The sequence below is a fragment of the Balaenoptera physalus genome (genome assembly GCF_965194825.1).
Source record: "Balaenoptera physalus genome assembly, chromosome: 5".
NCBI classification, from domain to species: Eukaryota; Metazoa; Chordata; class Mammalia; order Artiodactyla; family Balaenopteridae; genus Balaenoptera; species Balaenoptera physalus.
In genome coordinates this window covers 16,160,612-16,182,615 of record NC_138884.1, presented here as the reverse complement: position 1 = coordinate 16,182,615, position 22,004 = coordinate 16,160,612, and the positions used below count along the sequence as shown (strand labels likewise).

Here is a 22,004-nt window from a genome sequence, read left to right as displayed (position 1 = left end):
TCAAGGAAGATGCAACACAGCCAAAAATAAATACAATAAATAAATAATAAATAAATCTTTTTAAAAATTATAATATCATCTGGTACTCAAGACACTGTTATTTAAAACTGGGAAAATAAAGACACTTATTTGGAAAAAAGACTTCCACCCTTCATTAAAAGTGGTTAAAAGTTTATACCGGTAGATTATGATAAGTCATGTGTGTTTGTGTGTGTGTGTGTGTGTGTGTGTGTGTGTGTAGCGATGCTCAAGGCAACTCCAATAAAAACTTTACAAAGAGATACACTTAAAAACGCTACAGATAAATCAAGATTGAATCTTTAAAAATGTTCAAGTAACCAATGGGAAGGCAAGAAAGAGAAATAAAGGAAAATGAATGAGAACCAAAGGGAATAAATAGGAAACAAATATTAAAATAACAGCCCTAAGTTTCAACATAGCAATAATTATTTTACAAGTAGATAGATTAAGACACCAATCTAAACACAGATATAGGCAGAGTGGATAAATAAACACAATTCAATCTTATGCTGCTTATAAGAACTCTTCAAATTTAACATAGGTAAGTAGAAAGTAAAAAGATGGAAAAAGCTATATGGGTAAACATTAATCAACAAAAGGCAGTAGTGGCTATATTAATATCTGATAAAGTAGACTTAAGAGCAAGGAGAATTACTGCAGACAAATATGGACTAATATATACAGAAATATATAATAATAATAATATAATGAAAAATATCAATCTGCTGGAATGCATCAAACAAGAGTCTTAAAATACAGGAAGCAAAAACTGATAGAGTTGAAAGGAGAAACTAATCCACAATTATAGTTAGGGACTTCCACACCTCTTTCTCAGGAATAGATAAAATTACCAGACAGAAGATCAGTAGGGAAAAAGAAGATCCAAATGACATAACCAATCAACAGGAGCTAATTCACATATTTAGAACGATCCATTTAATAATAGCACAATACACTTTTTTCACGCACCCATGAAACACCAAGACAGACCATATCCTGAGCCATAAAACAAACCTCAGCAAGTTTAAAAGAATTGCAAGCACACAGAATATGACCATAACAGAATAAAATTAGAAATCAATAACAGAAAGAAAACAGACATCTGGAAATTAAACAATGGAATCACTTCTAAATAATATATGCATCAAAGAGGAAGTCTCAAAGGAAATTAAAAATATATATAATAAAATAACAAAAATACAACTTATTAAATTATATTAGATATGGCTAAAGCAGTACTGAAAGGGAAATTTATAGCACAACCTACTTACATGAGAAATTTTAAAAGATCCTAAATCAACAACCTGTTTCTGCCTTAGGAAACTAGAAAAAGAAAGAGCAAAGGAAACCCAAAGCAAGTAGAAAGAAGGAAACAAACAAAAAAAGACAAGAGCAGAAATCAGTGAAAATGAAAATAAAAATACAGTAGAAAAAGTTATTGGGGGAGAAAAAGCTTTTTTTTTCCTTTGCAAATCAATGAAATTGAAAGAAACCCTAATGACACAGACAAAAATAAAAGGAGAGGAGACACAAATCACCAAAATCAGGAATGAAGTAGTATATCACTGCACATCAGTATATCACTGCACATCCTGTAGCCATTAAAGTGATAATAAGGTAATACTATGAATGATTTTCTCTCATAATTTTGACAGCCTTGAAGAAGTGAACCCAATATTGTTATTGTTACTACAGATACCATCCAAACTTTTCATGAAATTTTGATCAGTAAACTTTGTAGTCATCTGACAAGTTCATTTCCTTCTCCCCATCCGTTCTGCCATCACTTTGGTCTAATGTCCATGCCTTTCTACCTGTATTACTACATAATCTTCTACATTGTTCTCTTGCCTTTAGTCTTGACCCCCTTCCCTTGGTTCCCCCGGTCCCCAAATTACATTTCTTAAACAAGTAGTAATCATTCCTTACCTTACTTGATATCCTTCAGTAGCTTCCTTTCTCCCATAGAATAAAATAAACATTATTCAAAATTCTATAAAAAGCTACTCATGATCTTGCCTTTATTTACTTTTCTAGCTTCATTTCTTGCTACCTTTGAAAGTCTATTCTGCTTTCTTATCCAAAATAAAAATAACTTATTTCAGTTTCTTGAACACATAATACTCACTCTTCATTAGAGATTCTTCTGTGTGGAATAATTCTCCTTTCACATTTTTCTTGGTTAGCTCCGACTCAATACTTAGGTCTGTGTTTAAACATCATTTCTTCAATACCAACTATGGGCTCCCATAGCAACATGTACTCCTCCCGTTAGGACACTTATCATACGACAAGGCAATTGCCTGTTTGCAGGTTTATCATTACCACTAAACTGGAAATTCTATGAAGGCAGTGCTCCTATTTATCTTACACATTTTTTTGATCCCAGCTCCTATTGCAATAACTGGTACCTAGGGTGTGTTCAGTGTGAAATGACCGATTGAATGAATCCTTACACACTAAGGAAAGAAACTCACCTAAAGCTGCAATGAATCTCAAACATAACAAATAAAAAGAAGCATTAACTTAGTCATGGGAAGTATGCTTATGTAATTTACCCTTCTAGGTAAGAAGTGGCTCAGGCTGAAAAATAAATTAAAGAAAGGAAAAGAAATGGATAAATTAAGTTCTTAGAAAATTGTAACAATTTATTGAAGGAAAAATATAATTTGAGGGGCATATTAGGATTTTCCAGAGAAACAGAACCAACAGGATATATATAGCTATATATATATAAGAGGAGATTTATAAGAAGTCCCACGAGCTGCCATCTCCTGGTTAGCTGGAGAACCAGGAAAGCTGGTTGTACAAATTCAGTCCAAGTACAAAGGCCTGAGAACCAGGGGAGCTGATGGTGTATGTCCCCGTCTGAGTCCAAAGGCCTGAAAACCAGAAGTGCGGCTGTCCAAGGGCAATAGGAGATGGATGTCCCAGCTCAAGCAAAGAGAGCAAATTCACCACTCTCTGCCTTTTTATTCTATTCAGGCCCTCAATAGATCGGATAATGCCCACCTACACTGGTGAGGGGAGACGTTCCTTACTCAGTCTACTGATTCAAATACTAATCTCTATTGGGAACACCTTAACAGACACACCCAGAAATATAATATTTTAATATCTATCTGGGCATCCTTTAGCTTGTCAAGTTGACACATAAAATTAACAATAACAAGAGTAAATGATTATAATAGTTTTCATTTTATAAATGCCTATTTGTTCTAGGGCTTGTGTTTAACATTATGTATATTTTTTCCTCACAACTACCCAGTAATACTGACACTCTTATCACACCCCTTTCAGAGACAAGAAGCCTAAAGAACAAGGTTGAGTAGTCGGACTTGGACACAAACCCAGCTCTGGTCAGTTGCAATTTCTACAGTCTTAACCCCATGCTATAACGCACACCAGTGTCCGATACATTCCTCACAAAAGCAGCTGAGTACAGCTAGCAAAACTTCTGAAGCCAATTAGGTTGGAAAACTGATGATACTCCCTGTTCAACACATTGACATCCCCCAATTCTAATTCTATTCTATGCAAAATGAGTGCAAAACAGTCAGAAAGGACGGGATGGCAAGAAACTCTACTCTAGTTGTCACTTAATTCTTAACCATAATAAAAAAGGCTAATTTCTTCATAAAGGTAGACATGAAAATTTTGCCACATTTCAGCAAAAAATACAATTCTATCTGTTCCAAAAATTGTTTACCTACTTAAGAGCTTGGCAATCACTCCATAAAGTTTTTAGCCCTACCATCAAAATTTACAATCAGGTATTATATAAATGTATATGTATCCAAAACATGAAAAAAATCTATTGCATAATGCAGTTGCATTTAACTTTTCTGGTGACTGCTTTATGACAGTGACCTACATGGTCTGAAAATATAATGTGACAAAGAATATATCTGCTTTCCATCCCAAGGACATTCTTGAAAATGAGCTGTAATATTTCAAGAGTTTTATCCTTGTGAGTAAAATGTTAATAAATAGATAAATCTTTAACACTTCCCAAGCCATGAGCTTGTATTCAGTATAGCTAAAAGCAGAGCATGTCTTAGGGGGCACGACTAGAATATAAAATTTTTTAATATTGTCACCACTATAGACTTTTCCCCAATCTGGGAAGTTATTCTTCATCAAGTGTTGAAGGACATCACAATTCGAATAATTTATTGGTATGGATCTATTTAGAAAAAGTCAGACCAAGTAAACCACTCATACCAATGATGCAATGTGAAATTCACATTAGAATTCTCTCTAGAATGACCTGGAGGAGTAAGGTGACTGGCTATGAACCATCTTTCCGCTCACATACTTCCTTACACCACAGGGCAGAGAATATCAACTAGGCTAAAAAGAATATCTCACAAAAGAAAGAAATGCTCTTCCATAGGTTTACTGATGAATTATTTGAGACAGATTATTCAATAAATATTATATAGTTGGTTTTGAAAATATTGTCTAAAAAATTGTATTAGTACTTATATTCGTTTTCACATGTGATTTTAAAATGTTTTTGTAGTATTCAAATTGTAATTACTCACTGATAATAATAATAATGATAAAATAATATTTACTTAGCTCTTGCTATGTAAGTAATTTTCCTACATATAATCCTCTCAACAATTTTTGAAGCAGGTGCTATCATCATAACTATAATAAGATCTTTACCTCCATGAAATCCCCATAATAATCCCATGACACAATCTTATTTTCACAGCCAGTGTTTTAAAGATAATGAAACTAGGTTAAGAATGAATAAGTAACTTGCAGTAAGACTCACAGTAAGTAGTGAGGCAAGACTCCAATCCAGGATCTCCTGAGCTCAGAACTCCTGCTCTTAACCATGCTGCTTTCCATCTCTTTATCCCATATATTGTTTAAATAGTGGCATTTTCTAGGAAAATATCAATCATAAGAAAAGCTAAGGGGCTGTGTTATAGACATAGTTTTATTCAGGCAGACAAATGAGTGCTTAAGTATTTCTCCTGTATGGTTTATAGGAACTCACCGTTCACCATACACACACACACACACACACCCCACATACACACAGGCACATTCCACGTACTCTCTCAGAGGAACCACCAACATATTATTTAATTATTTCTAGGACAATAGTCAGTCATTCAGTCATAAATCAAGTCTCCTCAAGTTAAATCCTTATTTCCCATAGTCACCATATTATATATATAAAAGTTGCAATACTGGAAACCCATTTTGAACCATAAAACATATTTAAATTGTCTCTCCAAAATAAATGAGAGTAAAATAACACACAAATATCTCTTTTTAAAAACATTTTAGAGCAAATACTTCATATAATTGCTATAGCAAAATATTTCTGCCTATGCTGTACTGGTTCAGATTTCTTAAAATAGTAGTCCATTGACGTTTGTTCTGATGATACAATCATTTCTGATAAATTATACAGCAATTTTAAACCTCTCTTGTTTTAAAAACCAACAAATCTTGTTTAAAATCAGCATCATCAGCTTCAAGTTTCTTTTATTTCTGATTCAGTGAATGTCAATGTATTTCTCTGAGAGTCTTTGAATGGTGTTAGGGTAGAAGTTATTTCAGTGAAGACACATTGAATGATATCCTCAGTGAAAGTTAGCTGATACCCACTGATTTACACCAGCTTCTCCTTGTTACCAGATTCTTAGTTCACTTCACTATCCAATTACTTATTTTACAAATACTTATTGAGCATCTACTGGATGCCAAGCACTATTCTTATGCTGGGAATACAGGAAATACAAGGTCCATGTTTCTTCTTATAAATGTTGTTCATGGTCAGAGATTTGTAAATATGAGTTATGATATTTGTTATGAGGTGTTTTTAAGAGTCATCATTTCATGACTGTTTTCCCAATGCTAAGTTACACTCACTCATTTATAAGCACATTTCTTAACAACTCCCCTATTTAAGGCAGCCAGACGCTTTGCACAGAAGTATAAGCAATACAAAGAAACAAATCTGAGGGGGGAAACGGGGCACCCTTAATTTTTGAAAAAAATCATTATATTATTTTCCTTTTCACAGTTCCAATGGTTTAATGAGAATCTATGAGGTCAGAGACATATTTACCATATCAAATTATTTAACTCTGTTTCAGACAATCTGTATTTTAGTAATCACATATATCATCTTCATGTCATTGCAAAAGGTAAGGGGGGAAACATGTATATTCATCAGCAATAATTATTAGAGCAAAGATTAATTGCTACCAATAATAATTAGTCAAATTGATAATTAATGACCATGGTATACCTACCACCGCATTAAAAGAGCAATTATGTTACTCATTGCTACATCTCATCTGTATCATCTAGCATATTACAATTGTAAATGATAATACATATTGAGGATTTTATTGCTGCATAATTATTTCTAGAAGTGTTCTTAGGCCATGATTCACCCACTAATTGTATGCAAAGGATATAATGTAAATAAACAATATAATGTAAACTTACTGCAGTAAATTTACTCTAAGAAAATTGAACAATCCTATCTAATTGTAGGAAATTTATATAAATGTACTTTATAAAATAAATAATTGTATCTCTTATTCCATCTGTAATTCATAATCACAAAGATAAGCAAGGGTATAATTACATGGAATTCAATTCCTTTTTGTAAAGCTAAATATAGAAGCAAGCAGCATTTGAAAGGTAAGAACATTGAGAAAAGCTATATTAATTAAATACAAAAATAATACAACTTAAATAATTAATAAAATCTTACAAAATATGTAAAAGTCAAGCATAAAAATCATAAAATATGTAATGATACTTACCTCTTACCCCATTAAAAATACCTATTTTACCAGGAAGAGGGAGGAACGAGTCCTAATAGACTTCAAAATGGAAATCACATGATAAATATAAATTTTATTTGAAAATGCAGATATCAAGAAAATAAGTAATGAACAAATGGAAGAGAAGCTAATAGAAATGAGAAAGTAAGCAAGATCACAGTGTACCTTTTTTCCTAAAAATATGTAATGCAAAAAGACTTTGGGAATGATGGAATGAGGACCTCCATGAACTCACTCTCTCACTGAAACTATGAAAATACAGGCAAAAATACAGTACATCCCCTATATATGAACCTTCAAGCTGAGAACTTTCAAAGATGCGAAAGTGCATCTGGTTCCAGCAAGGAACCAGAACCTGTGCCATCAACCTCAGGAGTGAGTGAAATGACAGCTTGCCCTCCATCTCCTATTGCTGATGATCCTTCAGCTCTACCATCTCCCACCTCCTCTCCCTCCTCCAGTCAGTAACTCTTCTTGCCTGTTCACTTGATGCCAGACCCTGTATGCCCAGTTGTTGTACTACTGTACTTTTCAAGGTACTGTACTGTAAGATTAAAAATGTTTTCTTTATTTTTTGTTTGTTTTTTACGTATTATTTGTGTGAAAAGTATTACAAACCATTATAGTACAGTAATGGCAATGCCTACAGTATAGGCAATTGTGTTAGTTAGGTACCTAGGCTAACTTTGCTGGACTTACGAACAAATTGGACTTACAAATGCGCTCTTGGAACTGAACTTGTTCGTATGTAGGGGACTTCCTGTAACTAAAATCAACCATTTCAGGAGTCTGGAAATTAACTAAGGCTGCAGAACAAACTAAGTATAAACTCTCCAAGAGAAGCTACTAAAACTTTATACTGCCACATAGTATGTGACATTTTTAACTTGGCGCTAATCCCATTCCCCTTCTTTCCCCAAAACAGTGTTGTGGTAGTCAAAAGCCACCAGCTTTTGCGAACAAGGGAGAAGTCTGACCTCTTTTGGAGCTCCGTTAAAAGCACCACCCCAAAAGCACAGTCAATATTTTGTCTGAAGTTACATCTATGTGGAAAATTTCTATGCCCAGGACGTTGTGACCATTTGATTTGATTCAGAGCTCAGCTCACTGGGTAAAGGGGGAGCCCCAGGGTTTTATCAAAGCAATAGCAATGTACTGGCAGCATCACGACTGCCTAAGACTGAGGTTCAGCTGGAGCCAACAGGAGTCCTGAAGAGGGAAAATTTTTCAAAGAAATCCTGAAGAACCAGATTACCACAGGGAACTTTGAAATGTTCCAACATATTCATGGGGATCTCAAAGGCTGTACCTAAGCCCAAGAAAAACATGGGAAAGGAGAATGAATATATATATATATATATATATATATATATATTTGTTGCTAGACAACCTACTCTACTAAAAAAAAAAGAAAAAGAAACTAAAGAGAATTATTCAGGCTGAAATGAAAGGATACTAAATAGTAACTCAAATCCACATGATTTAATAAAGACACTGGTAAAGGGCACTAAATAGGTAAATATAAAGCACAGTATAAACATATATTTATTCATAACTCTTTTCTTCTCTTTTTTAAAGAAGACAACTACATAAGGCAATAATTATAAAATTCTGTTGTTAAAATTGTAATGTATAAATGTATAATTTGTATGACAATAACAGTACAAAGAAAGGGGGGAAAGAAAATTATATTGTAGCAAAGATTTGTGTATTATTAAAATTAAGTTAGTGTTAATCCAAACTAGATTGTTTTAAATTAAGATGCAAACTGTAATCCCTTTCAGGAAAGCACTAAGAAAATAACTAAAAAATATATATATAGCAAAATAAACAACAAGGAAATGAAAATGGTTTACTAGGAAATAGCTTCTTAACATAAAGAAGACACTAATTGACCAATGGAAGGACAAAAAAGAAGACATAAGACATATAGAATACAAATAGCAAAAATCCTGCTTTATCAATAATTACATTAAATATAAATTGATTAAATACTTTACTCTAAAGGCAGAGATTGGCAAAATGGACAGAAAAATACATGATCCAAATAAAGCATTCTATAAGAAACATTCTTTAGATTCAAAGACACAAATAGAGGGAAACTAAAGGGCTAACAAGATATACCATGCATAGAGTAAAAAAACTGGACTAAATGTCCAGTTTCAGTCTAAAACTGGACTAAATGTCTTATTATATGAGATATAAACAGGCTTTAAGAAAAATTGCTATTAGAGATAAAGAATAGCATGTATAATGATAAGAATATCAACCCACCAGGAAGATGTAACAGTTATAAATATATATACGCCTAACAACAAGAGTTTTGGGACAAGAGTCCCCAAAACAAAGCAAAAACTGTTTGAATTGAAGGGGAAAATGAACAATTAAACAAATAATAATTGGAGATTTCAATAACCCACTTTCAATCATGGATAGAACAATAAGGCAGAAGATAAACAAGGAAATATGACTTGAACAACACTAGATACTACCCAAACATAAAAGATATCTATAGATCACTTCATCCAACAATTGTATAATACACATTCTTCTCAAACACATATGAAACATTCTCCAGAATAAATTACATGCTAGGTCATAAAATAAGTTCAATAAATTTAAAAGACTAAAATTATACTAACTACGTTCTCCAATCAAAATGGAATAAAATTAGAAATCAAAATAGAAGTAAATTAGGAAAATTCATCAATGTGTAAAAATTTAAACAATGCAGTTCTTATAAAAAGACAGTGAGTCAAAGAAAAAAATCACAGGAGAAATTAGAAAATACTTTGAGATGAATATAAACAAAAATAAAACATACTAAAATGTACGTTTAAAGGGAAATTTATAGCTGTAAATGCCTATAAGTATAAAAGAAAGAAAAAAGATCTTCAATTATTATCCTAAACTTCTTCTTCAAGAAAACAGAAAATAAGAGTAAACTAAACCAAAAGCAATCATAGAGGATGAAATAATAAAGATTAGGGAAAAAATGAATGAAATAAAAAACTGAAAATCAATAAAGAAAATCAATGAAACTAAAAGTTAGTTCTTTGAAAATATCAACAAAATCGACGATCCTTTAGCTATACAGAAAAAGAATAAAAGAAGAGTGAAATTACCATAATCAGAAATGAAAAGGGGTCATTATTACCAGCCTTATAGAAATAAAAATAATTATAAGGAATTGCTAAGAATAGTTATATGCCAAAAATTAGATAACTTAGAAGAAATGGACAAATTCCCAGGAAGTATTGTAACTTACTCAAGAAATATAAAATCTGAACAGACATATAAAAAATAGAGATTGGATTATTAATTATTTAAATCCACAGAGAAATGCTCTGGCCCAGAAGACTTCCTTGATGAATTCCACCAAACATTTAACGATATAATACAAATCCTTTATAAACTCTTCCAAGAAATAGAATAGGGAACACTTCTCAATGCATTCTATGAGGTCAGTATTACCCTGATACAAAACATTGGCAAAGACATAACAAGAAAAGAAAACTACAGACCAATACAGTAAGTCCCCTACATACAAACTTTCAAGTTGAGAACTTTCAAAGATGCAAACGTGAATTCACATGTCCAATCACGTAAGTTAGTTCACGTGTCTGGCATTATCTGTAAAACTTAGGCTAACTTTGTTAGACTTACTAACAAATTGGACTTACGAACACACTCTTGGAACAGAACTCATTGGTATGTAGGGGACTTACTGTATCTCATTTAAATATACATGCAAAATACTCAACAAAATACCAGCAAACAAAACCAACAACATATAAAAAGAATTAAACACTAGGATCAAGTGTGATTTATCCCATCATTGCAAATAGGATTAACATCTGAAAATCAGTCAATATACAACACCATATTTATAGAATAAATCAGTCAATATACAACACCATATTTATAGAATAAAAGACAAAAAAATGTTCATCTCAACAGATGTGGTTAAAATTTTTGATAAAATCCAACACCCTTTCATAATAAAACCATTCAGCAAACTGAGAATACACGAGAACTTCCTCAACTTGATAAAGAGAATGCATGAAATTCTACATGTACTATCACTCTTAATGAAGAAGCTGAATGCTTTCTTCCTAATATCAGAAACAAGACAAGGATGTCCACTCTTGCCACTTCTATTTGACTTTGTACAGAAGTGTCTAACCATTGCCATTAGGAAAGAAAAAAAAAAATTAAAGTATAAGGTTGAAATAAAGAAGAAAAGCTATATTTACAAATATCATGATCTTGTATATAGAAAATCCTAAGGAATCCACTAAAAAAATATAAAACAAATAAATGAGTGCAGCAATATGGCAGGATATGAGATTAATACGTAAAAGTCAATTGTATTTCTATGCAGTAGCAATAAACAACACAAATTGAAATTAAGACAACAATTCCATTCATAAGGTATCAAAATAATAAACTTAAGCTTACAAATTTAATAAAAGAAGTGCAAGTATGTACACTGACAGCTACAAAATATTTTTAAAAATGAATGATCTAAATGGAAAGACATCTCATGTTCATGTGTCAGAAGACTTAATATAGTTTACATGGCAATACTCTCCAAAGTGATTTACAGATCCAAAGCAATTCATATAAAACTTCCGAATGCTATTTTTTTTTTTCCAGAAGTGACAGATTGTCCTAAAATCCATATGGCAATGTAAGGATCCCAAAATAGCCAAAACAATATTTTAAAAGAATAGAGTTGGAGAAATGTCTGTTTAGGTCTTCTAAATGTACATTTCTCCAAAGAAGACATACAAATGGCCAAAAGACACATGAAAAGATGCTCAACATCGCTATTAGAGAAATGCAAGTCAAAACTACAATAAGGTATCACCCTACACCAGTTAGAATGGCCATCATTAAAAAGTCTGCAAATAATAAATGCTGGAGAGGATATGGAGAAAAAGGAACACTTCTACATTGTTGGTGGGAATATAAATTGATGCAGCCACTATGGAGAACAGTATGGAGATTCCTTAAAAAGCTAAAAATAACGGTACCATATAATCCTGCAATCCCACTCCTGGGCATATATCCATAGAAAACTCTAATTCAAAAAGATACATGCACCCCAATATTCATAGCAGCACTATTTACAATAGCTAAGACATGGAAGCAACCTAAGTATCCATCAACAGATGAATGATAAAGAAGATGTGGTATATATACAAATGTAATATTATTCAGCCATAAAAAAGAATAAAATAATGCCATTTGCAGCAACATAGATGGACCTAGAGATTATCATATTAAGTGAAGTAAGTCAGAGAAAGACAAATATCATATGATATCACTTATATGTGGAATCAAAAAATGATATAAATGAACTTATTTACAAAACAGAAATAGACTCACATAGAAAACAGATTTATGGCTACCAATGGGGATAGTGGCAGGGGGTGGTGGGTGTGTGTGGCAGAGATAAATTAGGAGTTTGGGATTACCATATGCACACTACTATATATAAAGTAGATAAACAACAAGGACCTACTGTATAGCACAGGGAACTATATTCAATATCTTGTAATAACCTATAATGGAAAAGAGTATGAAAAAGAATATATATATCAATGTATATCAATCAATTGACCAAAAATGTAAGAGTTCATTTCTGGACTCTCAGTTCTATTCCATTTATCTGTATGCCTGTTTTCATGCCAATACCACACTCTCTTAATTTTGTAGAATTGTAGTAAGTTTAAAAATTGGGAAATATAAACCAACTCTAAAATATATATATTATGATATATATAAAATATATATATAAAACAGAATCACTTTGCTGTATACCTGAAACTAACACAACATTGCAAATTAACTATACTTCAATTAAAAAAATAGTTTAAAAAGAAAATGTATATAAACATACAATGGAATATTATTTAACCTTAAAAAAAGAAGGTAATTCTGTCATTTACAACAACATGGATGAACCTGGAAGGTATTATGCTAAGTGAAATAAACCAGACACTGAAAGGAAAAAAAGAATAGAGTTGGACGGTTTATACTTCCCAATTTTTAAACTTCCTACAAAGCTACAAAATCAAGACAGTGTGGTATTGGTGTGAAGATAGGCATATAGATAAACGGAATAGAATTGAGAGTCCAGCAATGAACTCTTACATTTTCAGTCAATTGATAGTTGACAAGATTGCCAAGACAATTCAGTTGGCAAAGAATATTTTTTTTGACAAATAATTCTGGGACAACTGGATATCCATATGGCAAAATAATGAATTTGGCTCCTACCTCACACCACACAAAAAAAATAAGTCAAACTCATCATAGATCTAAACGTAAGAACTAAAATTATAGAATTCTTAGAAAAAAATAAGGATAAATCTTCATGATTTTAGGTTAGGTAAAGCATCTTATATATGACAACAAAAGCATAAGTGACAAGAGAAAAAGAAACAAATTGATGCTTCAAAGGCCACCATCAAGAGTGAGAAAACTCACAGAGTGGAAGAAAATATTTGTAAATCATATATCTGACAAGGGACTTGTATCAAGAGTATATAAAGAACTCTTACAACTTAATAATAAAAGACAACCCAATTGAAAAATGAGAAACATATCTGGACAAACATTTCTCCAAAAAAGATGAAAAAGTGGTCAAAAAGCACATGAAAACATCCCTAACATCATTAGTTATAGATTCAAATTAAACCCACAATAATATATTATTTCATACCCACTAGAATGGTCATAATCACAGAGGCAGGAAATAAGTATTGGTAAGAATTTGGAGAAATGGAACCCTCCTACACTACTGATGGGCATGTAAAACGGCCCAAATGCTTTGGAAAACAGTCTGGCAGTTCCTCAAAAAGTTAACCAAGGAGTTACAATGGGACCTCGCAATTCTACTCGCTCTAGACATATACCCAAGAGAACTAAAATCATATATTTACATAAACACTAGTACATAAATGTTCCTAGCTGCATAATTTGTAATAGTCAAAATGGAAACAACTTAAATATCAATTGGGAATGGATAAATATAACATGGTATATCCTCACAATGGAATACTATTCAGCAATAAAAAGGAATGGATTGCCAATGCATGCTATACATGGATGAGCCTTGAAAATACTATCCTATTTGAAAGAATCTAGCCACAAAGATCACATATTTATATGATTACATTTATATGAAATGTCCAAAATTGGCAAATCTATAGCTAGAGAGTAAATTAGTTGCTGTCTACAACTGGGGGTTGGAAGAGAAGACGAGAATGGGAGTGACACTAACAAGTGGGGGATTTCTTTTTGGCATGAAGTAAACGTCCTAAAATTAAATTGCACTGATGGTTGCACAACTCTGTGCATACACTGAAAAGCAGTGAACTACATGCTCTAACTTGGTTAATTTTATAGTATATGAATTATATCTTAATAATGCTATTTAAAAAAACAACCTTTTCCAAACAATAAGAAATTGTTATGTAAAAACTCAGAGGAATAATTTTAAAATACTGAATGTGTTTTTTAAAATAGACTAAATGAGTAATGAATAGAGTGTCATAAATCCTTTGTCAGCCTGAAACCTCACGGTCGTCCACTAGTATAATTCAGCAAATTTTGTCCCTTAAATTATTTACAAGGAGAACATTTAGAAATTCAGAAAGTATGCAACTAGACAGAAAATGAGAGCAGCAATTTGACTTAAGAAGAAAGTCCATTTGTTGTTTGGTGTTTGGATCTTTAGAGAAGAATATCATGCAAGAAAACTGATTGCTTTTGTGCGTTGCATGTTGCTAAAGGGCTGAGTGGTGAGGTTTTCATACCCACGGCTCTTTCTTTTCAGAAATAAATAGACCCAAATTCCCATTTCCATCATCCTTGTGATGGGAGGTAGCCTTCTGACAATTTGATTGAGTTCAGGACCGTAAAGGACAAAGGGAAGAAAATCTGAAAAATGAAAGCCTTTTTAGCTCCTGAGAATTATTTTCTGTCTGCGTTCAGTATTGGGTGTCTAAGAGATAGTGATAAGCCACCAGTGATCCACTTAGAATGGGCAGGCACTGGCCTTAGTATGCATAGATGATTTCCAGTTCAATTTAGTTTCCAGGCTACATTAGAATACTGCATATCTAGGCTTATGATAAATCCCTTCAGCCTTTGTAGTGTTTCCAGAAGAGTTCTCAAAGAACAAAGAACATCAAGGTCAAGTTGATAGTAGCCTCACAATGAGAAATATAAGCGGGACAAACAAGAGGGCATGTAGATATAATCTGAATTTGAAATCAGCTGATTTGTATCCCCTGTTTGTGTCATTTACTCTCTCTCTTCACTCTCATATGAACTTTGGAACTAGGTTCTGTAAGTTCTTCCTCATACAAAAGATTACAATAATAAATTCATTCAATTTCCATTATGCTCAATGACCCTAAACCCTTTCTGCAACCTCTTACTGCCAATATACACCTGGGATTCATTCATCGTGTTACTTAATACATTATGAAAATAACTGGGTTACAGACTTTGTATAGAAATCAATTCTATATGCAGATCATTTCTGTGGTGGTAACAGAGCAAGATAAGACATGCTTCTAATCCACAGTGCAACAATACACAGAGAAAACTGTTATTGGTCATCAAAAGTGTCCCCACCTATAAATGATGATGAAAATGATAATTTACTGTCTGTCATGCCTTATCATAAGCTCTTTATAAGCATGAGTTAATCCTACAATAAACTTAGAAACTAGGATGATACATAAATCAGGAACTGAGACATACAGAGTTTCAGGAAATTGTTCAGGTTACTGAGTATGGCACAAAGCAAGAATTCCAGCTGGAGCAGTTGGGCTTGAGAGCCTGAGACCTTAACCACGATATCTAGTCCTGTGTAATAAGAACAGATGGTGTCAATTTTGAAAGAATAATGTTAATCTATTTTTTTAAATATATCAGTTGCAAATAGCTAAAGGTCATTCTATGCTATTGCATTTTCATGGAGTAGTTACAGAGTGATTTATATGACATATATTTAAATTTATACATAGTTTAAAACAAATTAGATTAGGGTAACTTAGTTGTATAGTAGAAACAAATGAATAAATAATTTCTAGTTTTTAAAGCATTTAATGGAGAGAAAAGAAATTTAACTTTTATTATGCCTCTCTAGACTGAAGTTTCCTCATCTACAAATGAGAGAGCTGGAAGATCTGACTATATATTAGCTATAAAATTGTTTTTATGATTTACCTCAAGATCCTACATTCATATCCTCTCCTATTTTTCTAAGAGGCTGTTTATTTCTTTTTCTTACACATTTATAATAGCACTTAATATATTAAAAAGTAGAATTAGTTTTTAATAGTATGTATTAAATATATCTATTTCTCATTTATTATTTTTCTTATGATTTATTCTGTGCACTTTTTCCATTTAAAAATTTAAATAATTCTATATAGTCATATATATCATTTATTTTCTTTGATTCTTCTGGTTTTCCTGTGTTATATTTTGTCAGATGTTTCAAACATAAAATACAAAATAAGTTACCCAGTCTTTTACTTTATGAGTTGAATTTTAAGAACATTTTGATCTTTTATTCATTCAGAATTTTTGATACAAAATGAAAATTAATTACAGATCAACCTCTCCTTCAAGTAGCCAGACAGTTATCCCAATATCATTTATTAAAGTTTCTACCTCTTTTCCAACTGATTACCTATTAAGGAAATCCAAACTTGATCGTAAATTACATTCCCAAATGAGTTTAGGTCACTTTATAAAGTCTTTATTCTGTCTCATGGAGCTGCCCACCTATCCCTGCACCAGTAATATACTGAACAATAAATAAATGGAAAGATTCTGACCTTCACTTATGGCAAAAGGGAAATAAATTAAGGTAACAACGAGCTTTTTCATATCTTTCAGATAGACAAAGATTTGTACTTTTAATAATACAAATATTGGTCAGAATGTCAAATCCAGTCACACCAAAAATTTTGGTGGAATTGAAAATTGTTCAACCAGGCAGCATCTGTAAATATTTTAAATGTGCGCTCTCTTTAACTTCACACAGTGATTCTCAATGTGTGGTTTGAGGTTCCCTAAGGGTCCTCAAGATATTTTCAGGGGATCTGTGAGGCCAAATGTTTTCATCACAATACTAAGACATCACTTGCCCTTTTTCACTGTGTAAACATTTGCATTGACAGTTTAAAAGCAATGATTGGTAAAACTGCTGTCACTTTAGCCAGAATAAAGGCAGTGGCAACAAATGTTGCAAATAGTCATATTTTTCTCCATCATGCACACAAAGTTACACATCCACACACACACACACACAGTTTCACTCGTAATATCCTGATGAAGCACTAAAAATTATTCATTTTATTAAAAATCTACTAATAGTATGTTTGTTAAAATATTTTATATGATGAAAAATTAGGTACACATTAAGCACGTCTGTTGCCTACTGAAGTATGATGGTTGAATTAAGGGAAAAGCTCTTATATTCGTTGAACCAGCTCCTTATCTCATGCAACATCATTTTTACTAGAAAGAATAACTGACAGACAAACTATGGTTATTCAGACTTGAATACTGGGGAGATATTTTTTTCTAAAATGAACAAAGGGAGTCTGTCACTTCAAGAAAAACAACTGACGCTATTTGTTGCCAATAATAGAATCCGAGCTTTCAAGCAAAAATTAGAATTTTGAAAAATTATATCCATCACCAAAAACTTGACAGCTTCCCCATACTTAAAGACTTTTGTATGGTGATATTAACAAATGTGATGTTTTTTCATATTCTATAACAAAATGTCAACATTTGTGAAAACAATAACTCAGGGAACCAATATTTTCAAAATGATCCATGCATGAGTAAAAGGGTCATTCAAAATGTAAAACACAAATTTTAATGTTACAGTACGAATAATTAATTTGGTTTCAGATTCCACATTGCAACTAATCTTTAAGAAACTTCCACTTGTTGGGACTTCCCTGGAGGTCCAGAGGTTGGGACTTTGCCTTCCAATGCAGGGGGTGCGGGTTCGATCCCTAGTCTGGGAGCTGAGATCCCACATGCCTTGAGGCCAAAAAACCAAAACATAAAACAGAAGCAGTGTTGTAACAAATTCAATAAAGACTTTTAAAAAAATGGTCCACATCAAAAAAAAAAAAATCTTTTTAAAAAGAAAAGAAACTTCCACTTGTCAAGTTTTGGTGTAGCATCAAAAAGGAACATCTACAATTTTCTGTAAAAGTTACTAAAATCTTCCCCTTTTCCAAATTTCTATATGGGTGAAGCCAAATTTTCATCCACTTCACCAACATTACAGTACATTGAATGCTGAAGCAGATGTCAGAATTCAGCTGTCTTATATTGTCAGACATTAAAAAGACTCACAATATTTAAATGATGTCACTAATTTTTTGTTTTGGAAAATATAGTTATTTTTCATAAAAATATGTTGACATCAGGTTTGTTATTATTTTAAATCAACAAATCACTAAGTATTTTGAAAATCTGTCAGTTTTCATTTCTAAAGCAGCAAATATTGATAGACATATCCTACATTTTAGAAAGCTCTTTGCTCTCCTCAGTATAATAATTGAGAACCACTGACTCTGAAAATCTACTAATAGAAAATCACCTTGAATAAGTGCATAAAATTACTAATGAACTAGTAATTGCCAGATAGTTCACATGCTTTCCTTTTCTCAATGGAAGTTTTTATTGAGGTTATCCTGATCCTACTCCACAGTTCTATATTGGTGCTGGGAGAAGATGTTTTGTCTTTTGGTCCATGGTTAACTATATTCAGAAGATAACTTAGAATGTGAGGTCAGTGCATTCCACATGCAGGTACACTTTTTTTTTTTTGGAATGGACACATCTATTTGACTTTATTTATGATGCAAGTTGCCAATCCATACCTGGTTAGTTAGAGGTAGAAACACATTCATTTTGATTGTCTTCAGGAATACAAACAGTTTCTTTGTGTTCGCTCAATACTTTGCAGTCTGTACCAATGAAATCAAATTATCCTTCTCTATTCACCACTGCAAACTAGTTAACTGTTCATTCCAGCTATACATTCATTATATGACTGCTTCGTGATGGTTATTTCATTTCATATCTTCTGTAAAATAAAAGATGACTATAGCTTCTGTTTAAAAAAAATAAATCATAAGAATGTACCTTTTGACCAGTAAAATTTCACTAAACAATCTCATCATATCTCAGTAGAATTTGTCTTCTAATTTCATAGTCTTTTAATCTGAATGAAAACAATAACTTATGGATTAAAAAGTTTTCTGTTTAACTGACAGGAAAAATATCATAAACATAATTTCTGAATAGAGAAAATGAGATGCAAGTAGCAGTGCTTTCTTCACTGCTATAATACTTCATTTTTAAAAGTAAACACAGTACTAATCATTTTGATTCCAGTGAATAAAAACTTAAAACTGAATTTATTAATCAATTTGGAAGTCTGAAGCCAAAAGGATCCTTTAACTGTATTGCCTAATAGACAAGTCAATCTTAAAAAGGTAATCACAATGCAAAATTTTGGCCTAATTAAACTGGCTCTCTTTGATACTCTGTTTTTTTTGTTTGGTTTCAATCTGCCATAACAACCAAGGTTAGAATTACATGTAAACTGAAGTATACAAGGCTTGGTGAAATTGAATACAGAGGATTAAGCATTTTAAAAGTCTGGGTTATAATTCTTATTGCTACACAAGTTCTACTGCATAATTAATTTTCAGCGGCCTAAAACTTTTCAGCAACAAAATTATATTAGAAAAAATACCATTATCCTTATATGTTGCATTAATTGTAATGTAACATATCACAACAACTTAAGCCTTGCATTAACTTAGAAAAGAATAACTTGTCCCTGAAAAGCTCTAAAGAGTGATCATATTTCAATCAAAGCTGTCCTGAACTAACTCATAATCAGCAGTGACTACATTTTGTCACTTCTTTGCTCTAACAGGAGTAAAAGTGATGACAATGATTTTTGGAAAAGAAACTAGAGAACCTGCATCCAATTAGTCATGAAATGGACTTTTAAACAACCACTGGATTTTTAGAATGTTTTTAGTTGTCAAACATCCCTATAGGTGAAACAGCTGAGGAACAAACTGCCTAACTTGCCCAAACTACTTTTGTTCCATAGAATTTGATCCCTTCTAAATCAACAACAGCATACAAACTTAGCTAGGAAGAATTCAGTCCTTATAAATGAAAACAAACATAATAAACCTACAGGAGGTTTAAAAGTAACTTCATTTAAATATTCAAGTGTAATGCTTCTGTAAAAGATTAAAACATACATTTCAACTTTAACAGATATGTCAATTTCCATTTGTTCCTAACCTGCCACTAATACATAGGTTCACTGGGCTGCCAAAGAACCCAGCTGATCATGGAGAGAGATGAAGGTATCAGTGGAAAAAGAGCATGGATACTACAGCATTTATCCAAACAGTATGACCTGTCTTTGCATCCCTGAAGTAAGAATAGCCAGTTTCTCCAATTAATTTGCTCTATACTAAATAAAGCAGCATTGTCTGTGAAGAGTTACTCCATACCCATAACATTTCACTAGTATAGTTACCAATTCAGAGGTTAAAAAAAATAAAATACAGACCAAATCCATGTACCCATGATCCTTTGTATCCTAAAATGTAGAAATATTCTTAGTTTTAACCAAGAATTATATTGGAATGAAGTAAAATATCTTTTAGAGTAATTTTGAGTATACTCTTATTTGTTACTACATTTCTACATAAATTATTTAAGATTGCTTGTGGACATAATTTAATCTATAATATATCATAATGTCAACCATTACCGTGATCCAGAATGAGATTCTGGCTATAGAGCGAGCTTAATTATTAAGCAACACTTTCCTAAAAAGCTTCTGTATTTCTATTGGTAAGAAAAACAAACACCAAAAAGAGCATCTCTCATTGAAACAGCACTGACGTTCAAGCTCAGGCCCCCTTCTTTATGTTCAACATAATTAACTCTCTAGGAAAAAATAATGAAACATTAACAAGTTACAGTCATCTTCAAGGAAACTCGATGGGCAATTCTGGTGTTACAGTTGTATATCTTGGATCCAACCTAGTGATGAAGTCCTGAAAGTGTTTAGATGCACCAGTACCAAAAACATCAAGAACTTTTTGGTTCATGACAGCAAATCTGCCCTTGGTGAGCCTTAAAAGGAACTTCCAGTAAGATGGTCTCAAGGTCTGAACTTCCATGACAGCTGCCTGGAAGCAAATTTCTGTAGAGATGGAATAGATGATAGTGTCTGCATGGGGAAAATAGGGAACCTTTCCTGCTTCAATGCCTTTGAAATACATTGTCTCTACCAATCTGGAAGCTAAATACATGGAAATTGTGCTTTTATAAAACATCATTGATATTCCCACCAAAAACCCAGCTATAATGGCATGCAGTTCATCATCCAGATTTCTGACCCAGCGCAGGAAGCAACTAGTACCCTTGTATATACTAACAAAAGAGCCCAAAAAAGCTCTGAGCTGGAAGTTTTCTTTATTGTAGAAGAGAGAAAGTAGCCGGAATGGCTGTGTAAACAGATGCCTAAATGCAGAGGGAATCCAGAGGCAGCACTGGATCAAGTATCCCATGCTAAACATTCTGATGAAAACTTTAATGCAATAAGAGATGCAATTATCCTCATAGTGTTTGCAACATCAATGCCTTGGTCCATGCTTACATACTGAATCCACAAGCTTCCTGACTAGAGCAATTATATTCGTTCCTCTTGGTTTTTCCTCATGTTTCTCAGTCTTTTGTTCCACTTTTGCATATGCCGCCTCTGGTGAATAAGAATGTGTGGGAATTTCTTCCTTCCCAACAATGAACCTAAGTGCAGAGAATGTAAATCCTTTCAAACCATCTTTGCACCCATGCAGAAACGTTTTGCTAAAGGGTAGACTAGTGGTAGAGGCTACCAGTAGTCCCCCAATATCTGTTCTCACTTTCTTCTCGTAATAGACCCTATGAACTTAAGCTGGGCAAATGGGTTGCCAAAACTATAATATTTTCTAGCTTTTTTTGCAGTTAGGTGTGACCAGTGAAATGTAAGGAAAATGGTAACAAAACTTC

The 22,004-nt window shown here is 32.6% G+C and overlaps 1 long non-coding RNA gene and 1 pseudogene across 2 annotated transcripts in view; one reads left to right on the top strand and one right to left on the bottom strand.

Moving 5' to 3' along the window:
- Positions 1–22,004, top strand: part of LOC309660829 — a 1,143,314-nt gene that overhangs the window by 243,865 nt on the left and 877,445 nt on the right. The gene's annotated exons all lie outside the window — the stretch shown is intronic.
- Positions 1,605–22,004, bottom strand: part of LOC309661449 (transmembrane protein 135 pseudogene) — a 46,601-nt pseudogene continuing 26,201 nt past the window's right edge. Inside the window, exon 2 of the transcript in view lies at positions 1,605–21,896. The product of the transcript in view is annotated as a transmembrane protein 135 pseudogene (transcript). The remainder of the gene's footprint in view (positions 21,897–22,004) is intronic.